The following is a 12,188-nucleotide window of genomic DNA, read 5'->3' on the forward strand; positions in this document are numbered from 1 at the left end:
CAACTCAAACCTCCACTTAATAATCGTGAAATCTTTCGAAATCTCAGATTGCTTAATGCCACGTAAACGCAAAATAAAACAAAAACGGTTTTTATTATCGAAAAATCGTGGGGAAACGGTTGTTGCGATAAGGCAAATTGATTTGAAACGGTTATCGAAGAAGGCGAAGAGTACTGGGATTGATGACTTGCAAGCAAATAGAATGTTTGTTTTTTTACCACAGATTACAGACTTATATTTCTTTTTCATAAGACCATCATTATTCCATATAAATTTATTTTGGGATTCGCTGAACACTAATATTCTTGGATATGATTTAGAAGGGGGAATGTACCTGAAAAGTGACGCATAGTCCCGATTATATCTCTTTAGTCTTCGTCTATAAAGAAACTAGTAAAAAAAGAATTAGTAAAAGTGCAAAGTAAAATAAAATGAAAAGGTGTAATAAATAAAGTAGGTCTGACACAAATGCCAGCCCTTACCACCACCGAAATTATTGTACTCACCCACGAATAGAAATTGAATGCTAACATTGGATAACACGTAAATTGGTAGTCCGAAAAGGTTACGTTTGATCTTTATATTGTACTTTGTTTCCAACTGCGTCGCCAGACAAAGAACAACTCAGAAACGCGCTAAATATAGCATAGATAAGCATAACTTCTTTATCCTGCGTAGCGATTTTAACTAGTTTTTCTTTGTTTTTGTCGAGGCATTAAATTGTTCGCAAACAATGCAGCAAAGGTCGAAAAAATTTTGCAAACAGAACAGCCGTCGGGGAAAGTCCTCTTGTTCTTAATTCAATGCAAAGGCCAACTCTGTCGGGATATCCTTTTCAGATCCAGCACATTTTAAAAAGAGAAAACTATGGCCTCCTCATCGTGGACCTTGAAGGGCGTGACGAGGTGAGCCTTCGGTCTCCCCCAAAGGCTGACCAGCGTGTGAACCGTTACTCCCGGCGGGATTTGCCTTCGTCTTGAACAGTCACTGAGACCATAGGGCGAGCGGTGCACGTGCCGGCCCCCTGGCGGCACGTGAGCCCACAAAGCGAGCGCAAGTCTAATATTTATCTCATAATGATGATGATGAAGAAGAGGACGAAACTAAAGAACAAATAGAAAAAAAAATAAAATAAAGAAAGACGAAGAATGGGAGATGTTTCAGAAGGACGTCTATCTCCTCATGAGGAAGTGTTGTAAATTGTTTAAAATGAGTTTTCAAACGTTTTTCGACCTTTCGCGACACGTGGCGATAGAAAACCCGATAAATAGCACAGTATCATTTTTTGCTGTTTTTCTCCTTCCATTTAATCAATTTATAAATTCTCCCTCCTTTTTCATTAGTATGTTATTGTGTAGTCATAGTATTAACTATTCTTGACCTGAACTTGAAACACAAATATACAGGGTGGAGCAGCGCAACTTGCTTATTTGGAAAGTATTTGAAATTTAAATAAACAAGTTGCTCTGTCAAACCCTGTATATGACTAGTAGGTTACCGGCGTTGCCTGGTCGTAAAATATGTTTTAAACTATTTTAATTTAAATAGATTTTGTGTGTAGTAAGCATAAAGCCAATTCACGATTGGCTATTATATTGTACCCAAGATAAAAAAGTGATATTCTAATTATCAAAATTGAAATGATGAAATGAAGGTAATTAGCTAGAATCGAAACCAAAACATAGTTCTTCATCATTATTTATTACCACCTAAGCTAAGTCTATAAACATAAGAACACTATAGAAATAACGTTGTAATATTTGTTTTGAGAAAATTTTCTATTTTATCTGTAACTATTTGGGAGAAGCCTAATTTTCACACATAGAAACCAATGTTGTGTCTAACTCTTAATTCGTTAAGAGGAATTAATACTGATGTATGAATCTATATTACTGCATGAATACAAGTAACACGTTTAGTCAACTTACTTCTATTTTTCAATTTTGACCCGTAAGCAGTGGTTTACCGGCTACAAACGAACTAATTTGTTCCACAGTTTCGAATTCCTTGTATCAGGTTTCCAGTCTGTAGATACAGCAATTGACAAAGTAGTTTGGTAGAGACCGTTCCACATACATATATACAAGGACACTTATATATATATATATATATATATATATATATATATATATAAACACACATATATATTTAGCTAACTCACACGACAGAAAATATTACTGACGAGAAAATACAAAATAAATCAATTAAAAAATATATACAAAGAAACGCTAATTTACTTTCATATGCACATTTAACATTTGAATTCAACCGACTACCTTGATCGCAAAAACAGATGAAAACAGCATCATATATTTTTAAGAATTCTAGCAGTTATATGTTGTTTACGATTAAAATCATTCACTCAATGCCATGAATACTATACACATTTTGAATGATAAAAAACATTTTTTGCGTTCGGAAATTATCTGTTTCATATTACAAACACAACAAATTTAGTTTTAAATATTGTAATGTATTTATTTTCTTCAGATTAATGATGCTGAGAAAGTCTTAAAATAAAGACGAAACGTTGATGAGCATATAATTTTGTTTTGTTTTTTTAATCCCAACATCAATTTGGAATATTATTTCGATAATTTTCATCGTATATATATAAACATATATATATATGTGTGTGTGTGTGTGTATTTGTGTGTTGCGAAAGGCTATATATATGCGTGTATATATATATATATATATATATATATATATATATATATATATATTAAATCCACGGAATATTTCTGAACAAGAAGATAGGCCTGCTTCTCGATGTAAAACCAATGTGTGTCAACGTGTATAAGTTATGACCTAATTTTAGTGACAAGACGCCATATAAAATAAGCCAACAAGAATGGGTGCGATTATGTGCAAAACACGACAAAACAGCTCGATATATATCATTGCGGCCCTTATCTTTTTACCGCGGTTCATTGGGCTCATTTATATCTTTTTAACGGAAGCATTGACGTTTGCAACAATTTAGAAACAACGCGATAACGGCTGCCGGACATTACGAACTTTGAGCAAAATTTTCGAATTTGCTCTACCAGCATTCATGCATCAAAAAAACATATTTTATACTTACAAATGACCTAGATGATTGTCGGTACGTTTTGAATATAAACGCCAACCTAAATATACCGGACGTTTTATAAAATCACTGCAATAGATGAATGTGTACATTTTTTTTTACATCCCTATCTTTTTCAAAATGGCTGTCTAGATTTACAATTCTAACTACTGAAGTTTTTTTTTTTTTTTTGTATTAATTTGATACAATAAATATTTATACATTACTTACGGGACCTGTGGAAATTCCACAGCGGCATTTTTTATATGTACTATATTGCTGTTAGGCTTTCCCTGGACGTTCAGCGTGAACGAAGACCCGGCAATATTATTGTAGCCATTTGTTGTAAACTGTAAAAGTATTTATCCAAATAATATTGTTAAGGTAGTGTCAGGCTATATTTAGTTATTACGGTCTATCTCCAATATCTGTATAGGAGTCTGTGATATATATCCATTATATGAACGCTCGAGGCAGCCAGATCCCCACGATATCATTATACCATCATTAGAAAGAACAGATACTACTTTTAGATCCTAGCTAGAAAACCACAAAGATATATCTTAGCTTGACCTACGGCTCAAATGCGAAACATTTTTTAAATGTTCTTTTATTTTTTACATTGCGTCTTCGATTATCGGGAGATTCTATTTATTTAATAGATATATAGATTGTGCTAACAGACTACGAATTAGCGTCTTTATATATATAATAATTTAATGTCCGTAGTATATTATCACCTTCTATCTTCTATTTTAATAAATAGGATCTCCTGCTCAAATAATTTATAATCTTCAAACCGTGACACATGTACGTACGTACGTTAAAGTTACTACAGTATTAATTCATACATTATTAGTAATTTCCTAACAAAACTGTTGAATACATAAATCCACTTAAAAAATACTAAATACATCAAACGTAGCTCACGTGGGTCAGAAACTCATTTTCAATTCACTACTGTATTGAAACTTTCTTAATTACTCAATGTTTCTTTGATTACAATCTTATAATGTTGAGTGTTTACGTACACAGCATCAAGTATATTTTGGGGGTGTTTTATAAGGGTATTACTCGGCCTATAAGTGAAAACCGGTCTCTTGGTTCATTAAGAACCACGTTAATAGAGATTATAACTATAAAATTCCTACAGCTATGTACCTAGAAAACGGAGCTGTAAAGCCTGATATAATGTCATGGGATAAAAGGGAGAAAGTAGCAACCCTAGTTGAAGTAAATGTTCCGAATGATGCTGGGCTTAACAGCGCTGAGAAGAAGATAGTAAAATACCAATGGCTTGTATACGGTATGAAAAGAAGCTGGAATTTAAAAAAAAAAACTCCATCGTTCCAGTAATTATGGGAGAAACCGGACTTATAAAAAAGAATTTCAAAAACTACCTGTCGAATATACCCGGTGAACCAATTGAAAGAGAAATACAAACAATGCCACTGGAAGGAACGTTTAGAATTAAAAAAAAATCTCTTAGTTAGAATAATTGAAATAGTGGAAGAATGTCTGGCATTCAGTAAAATGCCCATAACCATAAAAACAACCCGATTAGAAAATTAAAACAAGAGAGAAGCATGTTTCTCTTTACAACTACAATCCCAAACAGTTTTTCTTTTAAGAATAATATCAAATAAATAATTACTTCCCTATTAACGAAAACATTTTCTGTTGGCAGCTGATTGCTGATTGACTAATCGCACCAGCTTTGATTTTCCGACAGTTTACCGTAAATTGACGAAAAATGCCGATGCCACCTTGCGTCTGGTCCTGGATCAATACCACAAACATGATCGTGACAGCCCGTCCGATAAATATAAAACTTATAAAGATGAATGGACGCACGTGAAATAGGATGTTTATATGTCTTTTTCGAGCTATATGCATTTGGTAATTAATATCATTTAATTTTATGATTACTCGTAACTTAAAAATTAATCTTAAGAACTTAAATAATAGCTAAAATATTTTTGTACGCTTTCCTTGTTATTAAATAAAGTATATTAAATGGAAAAATTGCTTTCTTATGGTTTAATATTTTGAATTATCTATTCGGCCTTTGGATATTAAATAAATGGAACTATTTTCATTCAGCAAAGATACTCAAATGAAAATAAAGTTAGATAAATAATGAGATCACAAAAAGTGCAAAGAACGTTCGAATGAAAAAATAGGAATATCTGTTTATACCAGCTGTAACCTATTACGTTTACGTGTGTGTAGACATTTTGATGCACGTGTGTTTATATGAGCATTCCTTCGTTTTGTTATCGAGAGACTGTATGCATGGACATATGCGTACATGTGTTCAGTGAGTGGTGTTTATGTGTTTCGCTAATCGAACAGTATTTCGAGAATATCTCTTGTCGTGTGTGTTGCTAACTGCTCAGCACACACTTCCGAGCTTATGCCATAAAAAATTCTGTTTTTATAGTCGCTTTTCATGCTTACACCCTTTCGCAATACTCCGCAAGTTTTTGTAGAAGGAAATTAGATTCGCGTTCGAATTTCACAAATATTCTTCGGCTAATTCCAGCATTCCCTGCAGATACCATCCCTTGAGCAAAAAATTGACACTTAAATTCCGCTAGTCCAAAGTCGTGTTAGTGTTTATCTACGACTGACATAAACATTTCACTTAATCAAATAAAAGCATTTCCTCGTTTTGCGTAACATGGATATATTGGGGCTAAATATGTGTAATACTAACTTCAGGGTTTTCGCAAACTCCAGATTTATGTTTTCTTTTGTTTTTGTTTTTTTTACATCTGCTTTGTTCAATATTTCCTATTTCTCATAAAGTTGCCGAACCCTTTTCGTGTCCTGTCAATCTTCGCAATCGGCTTTGAAACGTCTACATACATTCTAGAGTAATCATCGACCGTTTTGACTTCATCGAGAACATAGGTGAAGATCTCCATAGTGTTTCATATAGTGTTTTGTGAAAACTTAGTTTTACTTTCAGTGGGTTGTCTATTCTTCAGTTTTTTAAAAGTAATCCTTGGCTTTTCCGTACTTGTTATTCCATTTTCCTAGTTTGATCAGTCTTTCTTCAGTTTTGTGTTTTTGTGGGATCTGATGTTTGAACAATTTTTCTATTTTTTGCTGGTGATCCATTTGAGATTTCCAACTCTAAATGATAATAGCAATGAAATTTTCCATCTCCCTATATCTTTCATTTAAAAAAAAAATAAATTTTCTTACTCGGAAAAAATATATTTCCTTCGTTTTCTAATAGCCGCTGTAATTTTACTAAGTAAAATTTAATGCTCTACGTTGACCGACGTCTACGATGTTTTCTCTCGGGGGGAGTGGAAATTCATTGATAAGAGAAAATCTTACTTAGAGATTTATCTTCTTAGTTTTAATCGGAATATTCTTCAAGTGCACTTTTGAGAATTTTTTCATCCGGTGTCTGATAAAATGATATTTTACAGCATTTGTTGACGGACTTATATAAGCTATTTTCGAAGTACCAGATAAATAATCTTATTATCTTGTTAATTGAGAGTGCCAATCCATTTTCTGATTGTTCCAACGTATAAAATATGGTGTAGGTTTATGTTTTTCTTTTTTGTTCGAATTTTTTTATTTACTTCTTAGTTATAGGTATTCTTCTATGAATTCGACTTTCTCGGGATAAGATTTGCTCTGATCCGTAAAATTGACTAGGAAAGACTCAGGCACTGATAGAGTTTAGAAAGAGTACAAAAGAGAATGCATAGAAAAAGAGAGTTTTAGTACTCTATGCAACTATAGTGTATTGCGACTGACTCTCTAGAGTAGTACCTCTGTATATTTATATCATAGGAAATATTAATATGTTGTGTGTAGGTGAGTCCCTATAATAATTTATTTTTTGTTTTGTTCTTTTCTATTCATCTACCTTATTTCAAGATAACATTCTCCTTTTTCCTTTCCTGTTTGCTCCATATCTCTGCTCTCTCTCTCTCTCTGCTCTCTCTCTCTCTCTCTCTCTCTCTCTCTTATCTTTTTACTTGTAGAGAAACCCGACGTTGCTCAGGATTAAATAGTGGTCAACGAATGTTTCTCACTCCCATATATTTTTCATCGAAATCGGTGAAATCGCTTATTTTTCAATCAAATCGATTGATTGCCTGTTCTAGTCGGGGATCCATCGCAGTGCACATAGAGTATGCTTCACATGCCTTCCTGCAGTAACTTAGTACACAATGTATTGTAGTCTACATTGCACTGTATAAAAGTTAGTGTTTATTTTATAAAATTATATTTATATATAATAACTTCAATTAAATTGTAAAATGCAAAAGTCAAGTAACATGGTTCAATTGTGCTTGACAAAACACAATTATTTCGAACGCGACCGTCATATAAAAGAATATACTGTTGCTTTTATACGTCTGGCCTTAGCATTTGTTTTTTGATAATAGTTTGAATTTAAGTTTAAAATGAAAAAGTCATGCATGATGATACAATTGTGTATTAAACAGAAATATTCACTTTGAATGCGCTCCTGTTATATCAAAACACTACTTTTGATTTTATAAGTCGTTCCTTTCGGGTTGTCTACTAATAAAACTTAATGCAATTGTGATGTTAGGCTGTATGTAAAAATCGCTTGTTACTTCTTTTATGGGGTTTATTTCGACTATCGATAATAATCGAAGACATTCCGATACAAAACCTATCTAAGAACAATGCCAGGAACATAAAGATCAGCTCAGCTGTTTTCGATTTTATAGGGAACGAACTCATACGCACGCACACAAAGTGCGTTTTATATAAAAGCGGAGATAATGTTTGACGTTTCTAGGTAGCTAGGTAGATATTTATTTAGAGATTCGACATTTTTTTATTTCTATATTTATTAACATATCCGTCATCTTATCTTCCCTGTTTTTATGTTTTATTCGTAATTATTTCCTTACTCACAGTTTATGTTGTTATCTGGAATTTTTTGTTCTATTTTCATTATATTTTTATGACATCTTTCTGTTTTTATTTTTGACAGTACTCATTGTTTTTCGTTTTCTTACACTTTATTTTCCTGTTTATTTTCTCTCCCCACATTCTTTTTCTAATTAATGACTTTTATCTTTCTATGTGTGCCATTTGCAAAAAAACAAAAAAAAAATGCATCGCGTTACTTTCTTTTTCACTTTCTTTTAAATCCTCGTTTATTTCTTCCGCTCGCTCTTTCTTTTGCTTTTTTTCTCTCTATAAACCTACTAATCTATACATCCATATTTGCTTCTCCCTTCCTTACTTTATTTACGTAAAAAAACGGCTATTTTATTCAGTCTTATCCGCTTTTTATTTCTTTTTAGTCGCGTACAAGTGACTCTATAAGTCACTCCGTCGGTCATTCGGTCGTTCGGTCGGTCGGTCGATCGGTCTGTCCGTAACACTTTTGTGCTTGGCCTTTTTGGTTAAGATCAAAGGTATGTTGTTAATAGATGCTGTTCTTAGCTTTTTAAGATTTTTGGGGGCAAGATCAAAGTGTAGTATCTGTTCCGGCAGATACTGCAAGCAAAGACCATATGTGGAGGCAATCCCACGTATAAGATCTTGGTCAATGTAGAGGCAACCCTTCATACCATTTGTCACTATCCAGCTCCCCTACTCCCAGGGGAGTTGATCCACATTTCTTCTTCACTCCTCACATTAAAAATCAGTCTTGTGCCTAATTTGCTCAGTGGGGGAACAAATAAATACAAACCCTCCATACCAATTGTTACTACCCAGCTCCCCTACTCCCCGGAGAGTTGGTCCCCATTTCCTCTTCACTCCTCACATTAAAAATCGGGGTTGTGCCTAATTTGCTCGATGGGGGAGCAAATAAATACCCTTTTCTTGTCCTTTTGGCCAAGATTAAAGTGTAGTATCTGTTCCGGCAGATACTGCAAGCAAAGACCATATGTGGAGGCAATCCCACATATAAGACCTTGGTCAATGTAGGGGCAACTCTTTATACCAATTGCCACTATCCAGCTCCCCTAATCCCCGTGGAGTTGGTCCTCATTTCCCCTTCACTCCTCACATTAAAAATCGGCCTTGTGCCTAATTTGCTCGGTGGGGGAGCAAATAAATAACCTTTCCTTGGCCTTTTGGCCAAGATCAAAGTGTAGTATCTGTTCTTACTACATGCTGTACTTATGTTTGTAACTTTGTGATATAAAGTGGGGGATCACTTTTCTGTATTAATTTAATGTAAAATGATCACCCACTTTACAAGCAGTCAGTCTCAAATCCATTCAAGTCATTCTCCAGATCATTCAAGTTGTTTTTGAAGGATCCCAGTTATTTTTTAAGCATTCAAGTTATTCTTAAGGTCATTGAATTCATCCTTAAGTTCATTAAAATCATTAAAGTCATTTACTTTTTATTTATTTAACTCATTTCAGTCCATTTTTCGGTCATTTTAGTTCATCTTTAAGAATTTCATGTCAATCCTACATTCACGCATTCATTCATTACACGAGAGCACGCGACTAATGGCTATCGGCCTTGTTTATAGTTAGCCTTTGTTTTTAGGACTTTGCATTTATTTTCAGGGCGTTCTTTTTTTTTCTTTTTGTCAATCTTTCTGTGTCTTCCTTTTTTCTTTCGCATGCCTTTTATCTCTTTTTATTATTTTTACCATCTTTTTCTTCTTATTCTGTACTTTTTCGTTCGTCTTTTTTCCTTTAATAGTTTTCAATTCTTTATATTTACCTTTTTTATACAGAATTCTAAATAAAATAAAAATATATTATAATCTTGAATCATTCTTTATATTTACCTGTTTTATACATAATTCTAAACAATATTAAAAAAAAAACAGAATATAATCTCAAACGGTTCTTTATAGTAACCTTTTATACAACATTCTAAATAATAATTAAAAAAAAACAGATATAATCTCGAACCATTCTTTATATTAACCCTTGTATACACAATTCTAAATAATAATAAAAACAGATATAATCTCGAACCATTCTTTATATTAACCTTTGTATACACAATTCTAAATAATAATAAAAACAGATATAATCTCGAACCATTCTTTATATTTACCTTTGTATACGCAATTTTAAATAATAATTAAAAAAACAGATATAATATCGAACCATTCTTTATATTTACCTTTGTATGCACAATTCTAAATAATAATTTAAAAAAAACAGATATAATCTCGAACCATTCCTTATATTTACCTTTGTATACACAATTTTAAATAATGATAAAAAAACAGATATAATATCGAACCATTCTTTATATTTACCTTTGTATGCACAATTTTAAATAATAATTTAAAAAAACAGATATAATCTCGAACCATTCCTTATATTTACCTTTGTATACACAATTTTAAATAATGATAAAAACAGATATAATATCGAACCATTCTTTATATTTACCTTTGTATACACAATTCTAAATAATAATAAAAAACAGATATAATCTCGAACCATTTTTTATATTTGCCTTTTTATACACAATTCTAAACAAAACAAAAAAAAAACAGAATATGATCTCAAACCTCCTTCAACTATCATACTCAATGTTCTTTTATATAAAAAGAGAAAATTAATAAATCCTACATTCTATCTGTCACTCTCCCCATTGTGTCGGCTCTATCAAATTTCAGTGATTTGTGACAACACATCTGTTTCTTTATTTCGCGCATTAAGGAAAAATTAAATAATAAAAAATGGCCGCACCCCTGTGCAATGAAAAAGAAAAAGAAAAGATTTAACTTCGTCCACGCACACAGCGTTAACCACGCCCATAAACCCTTACGAACCCCCGCTTTGCCCCTTTTAAAGCCGAAGTCAAAATAGCAAATAATAAAAAAGAAAAAAATATTAATCGAAATGAAATTTTAAAATAAAATAAAACCTTGTATTGTTGCATCTTTCCGCTATGATTTTTAACGCTGCCGCTGCCGTTGTCGACGCCATTTTTGTTTTCACAGTAAGTGACGGTATTGGAAAACAGTGATATTCTGTTTGCTCAGCGTAAAACGCTTGTTCAGGATCCTTTAAAAACCACCCGGACGCTGTCAACATTACATCTTTTCCTTTATCTGATTTGTTAAATTTATTTGTATGTATTTCATTGTTTGTTTCTTAATATCTTGCTTTATTTCCAATTTTAATGTGATTTTGTTTACGGTTTTGGAGCAAGAAAGGCCGGCTCGTAAGAAAGTCTACTTTAGCGATCCGTGAGATATGGAAGCCCATTATCGACAAAATCTTCACTTTTGTTATTGTTTATTTTTGACATCTTGTAATTTATTTTATTAAATTTCGAATCGTTCAGTTTTCTTTCTATTTTATGTATTTTTTCTTTATTAACTCTCTTCTATTGTTACATATTGCTTCATTTTTTCTTTCCCTTCTTTACATTACCCTTTTTTATTTTATACACAACTCTTTCCATTTTTTTCCGTTTTCTTATTCTTTCCTTTGTTTGCATGTCTTTAAATTTCTTTATTTTTCTTTCGCTTGCCTTATTTGCTTTTTTACTTTATTCCGCTTTCCAGATAGTTTTCTTACATTTAATTTACTTTTTTTTTTATTTCGTCCAGTTTTCATTACTTCGTATATTTATGTGTGTTATTAGGTTGGTGCAAACATAATGTCGTTTTTTTATCAGATATATATACGTCAAAAAACGACATTATTTTGGCACCAACCTAATATTACGTATTCCTGTGCTTGCATTTTCCTGTATTTGATTGTTCATCTTTTTGGCTCTTTATTTCTCTTTTCATTCTTTTTCATCGAGTTTCGTCGACTTTTATTATTTTTCTTTTCAATTTATTTTTTCTGATTCTTCTTTATTTTACATTTCTTTCTTTCTTTAACATATTTTCTTCATTTCGATTAGCAATTTTCTCTATATCCTTGGAGTTATTATCTCATGTGTATTTTTCTTAATTATATACTTCGCTACTTACTTTCTTACTCTTTTTCGTTCTTTACTTGTTCTTTTTTTCTTTTTTTCTAATCATCCTTCTAGCAATTTTTTTTCTTTGTTAATGTTTACTGTTTTAACAGTTTTTTCCTGGTTTATTCCATTTTTTTTTTAATTCTGTTTCATTTTTCATTTCTTTTTTTTTTTATTTCTCCATCCAATT

General features: G+C 32.1%; 1 pseudogene; it reads left to right on the forward strand.

The window, feature by feature from the left end:
• The first annotated feature begins 9,155 nt into the window (after nucleotides 1-9,155).
• On the forward strand, nucleotides 9,156-9,292 carry LOC145296433 (U2 spliceosomal RNA; annotated as a pseudogene).
• Nucleotides 9,293-12,188: the final 2,896 nt, after the last annotated feature.

The sequence above is a fragment of the Euprymna scolopes genome, chromosome 16 (assembly GCF_053919585.1).
Source record: "Euprymna scolopes isolate OS-2025 chromosome 16, ASM5391958v1, whole genome shotgun sequence".
Classification (NCBI taxonomy): Eukaryota; Metazoa; Mollusca; class Cephalopoda; order Sepiida; family Sepiolidae; genus Euprymna; species Euprymna scolopes.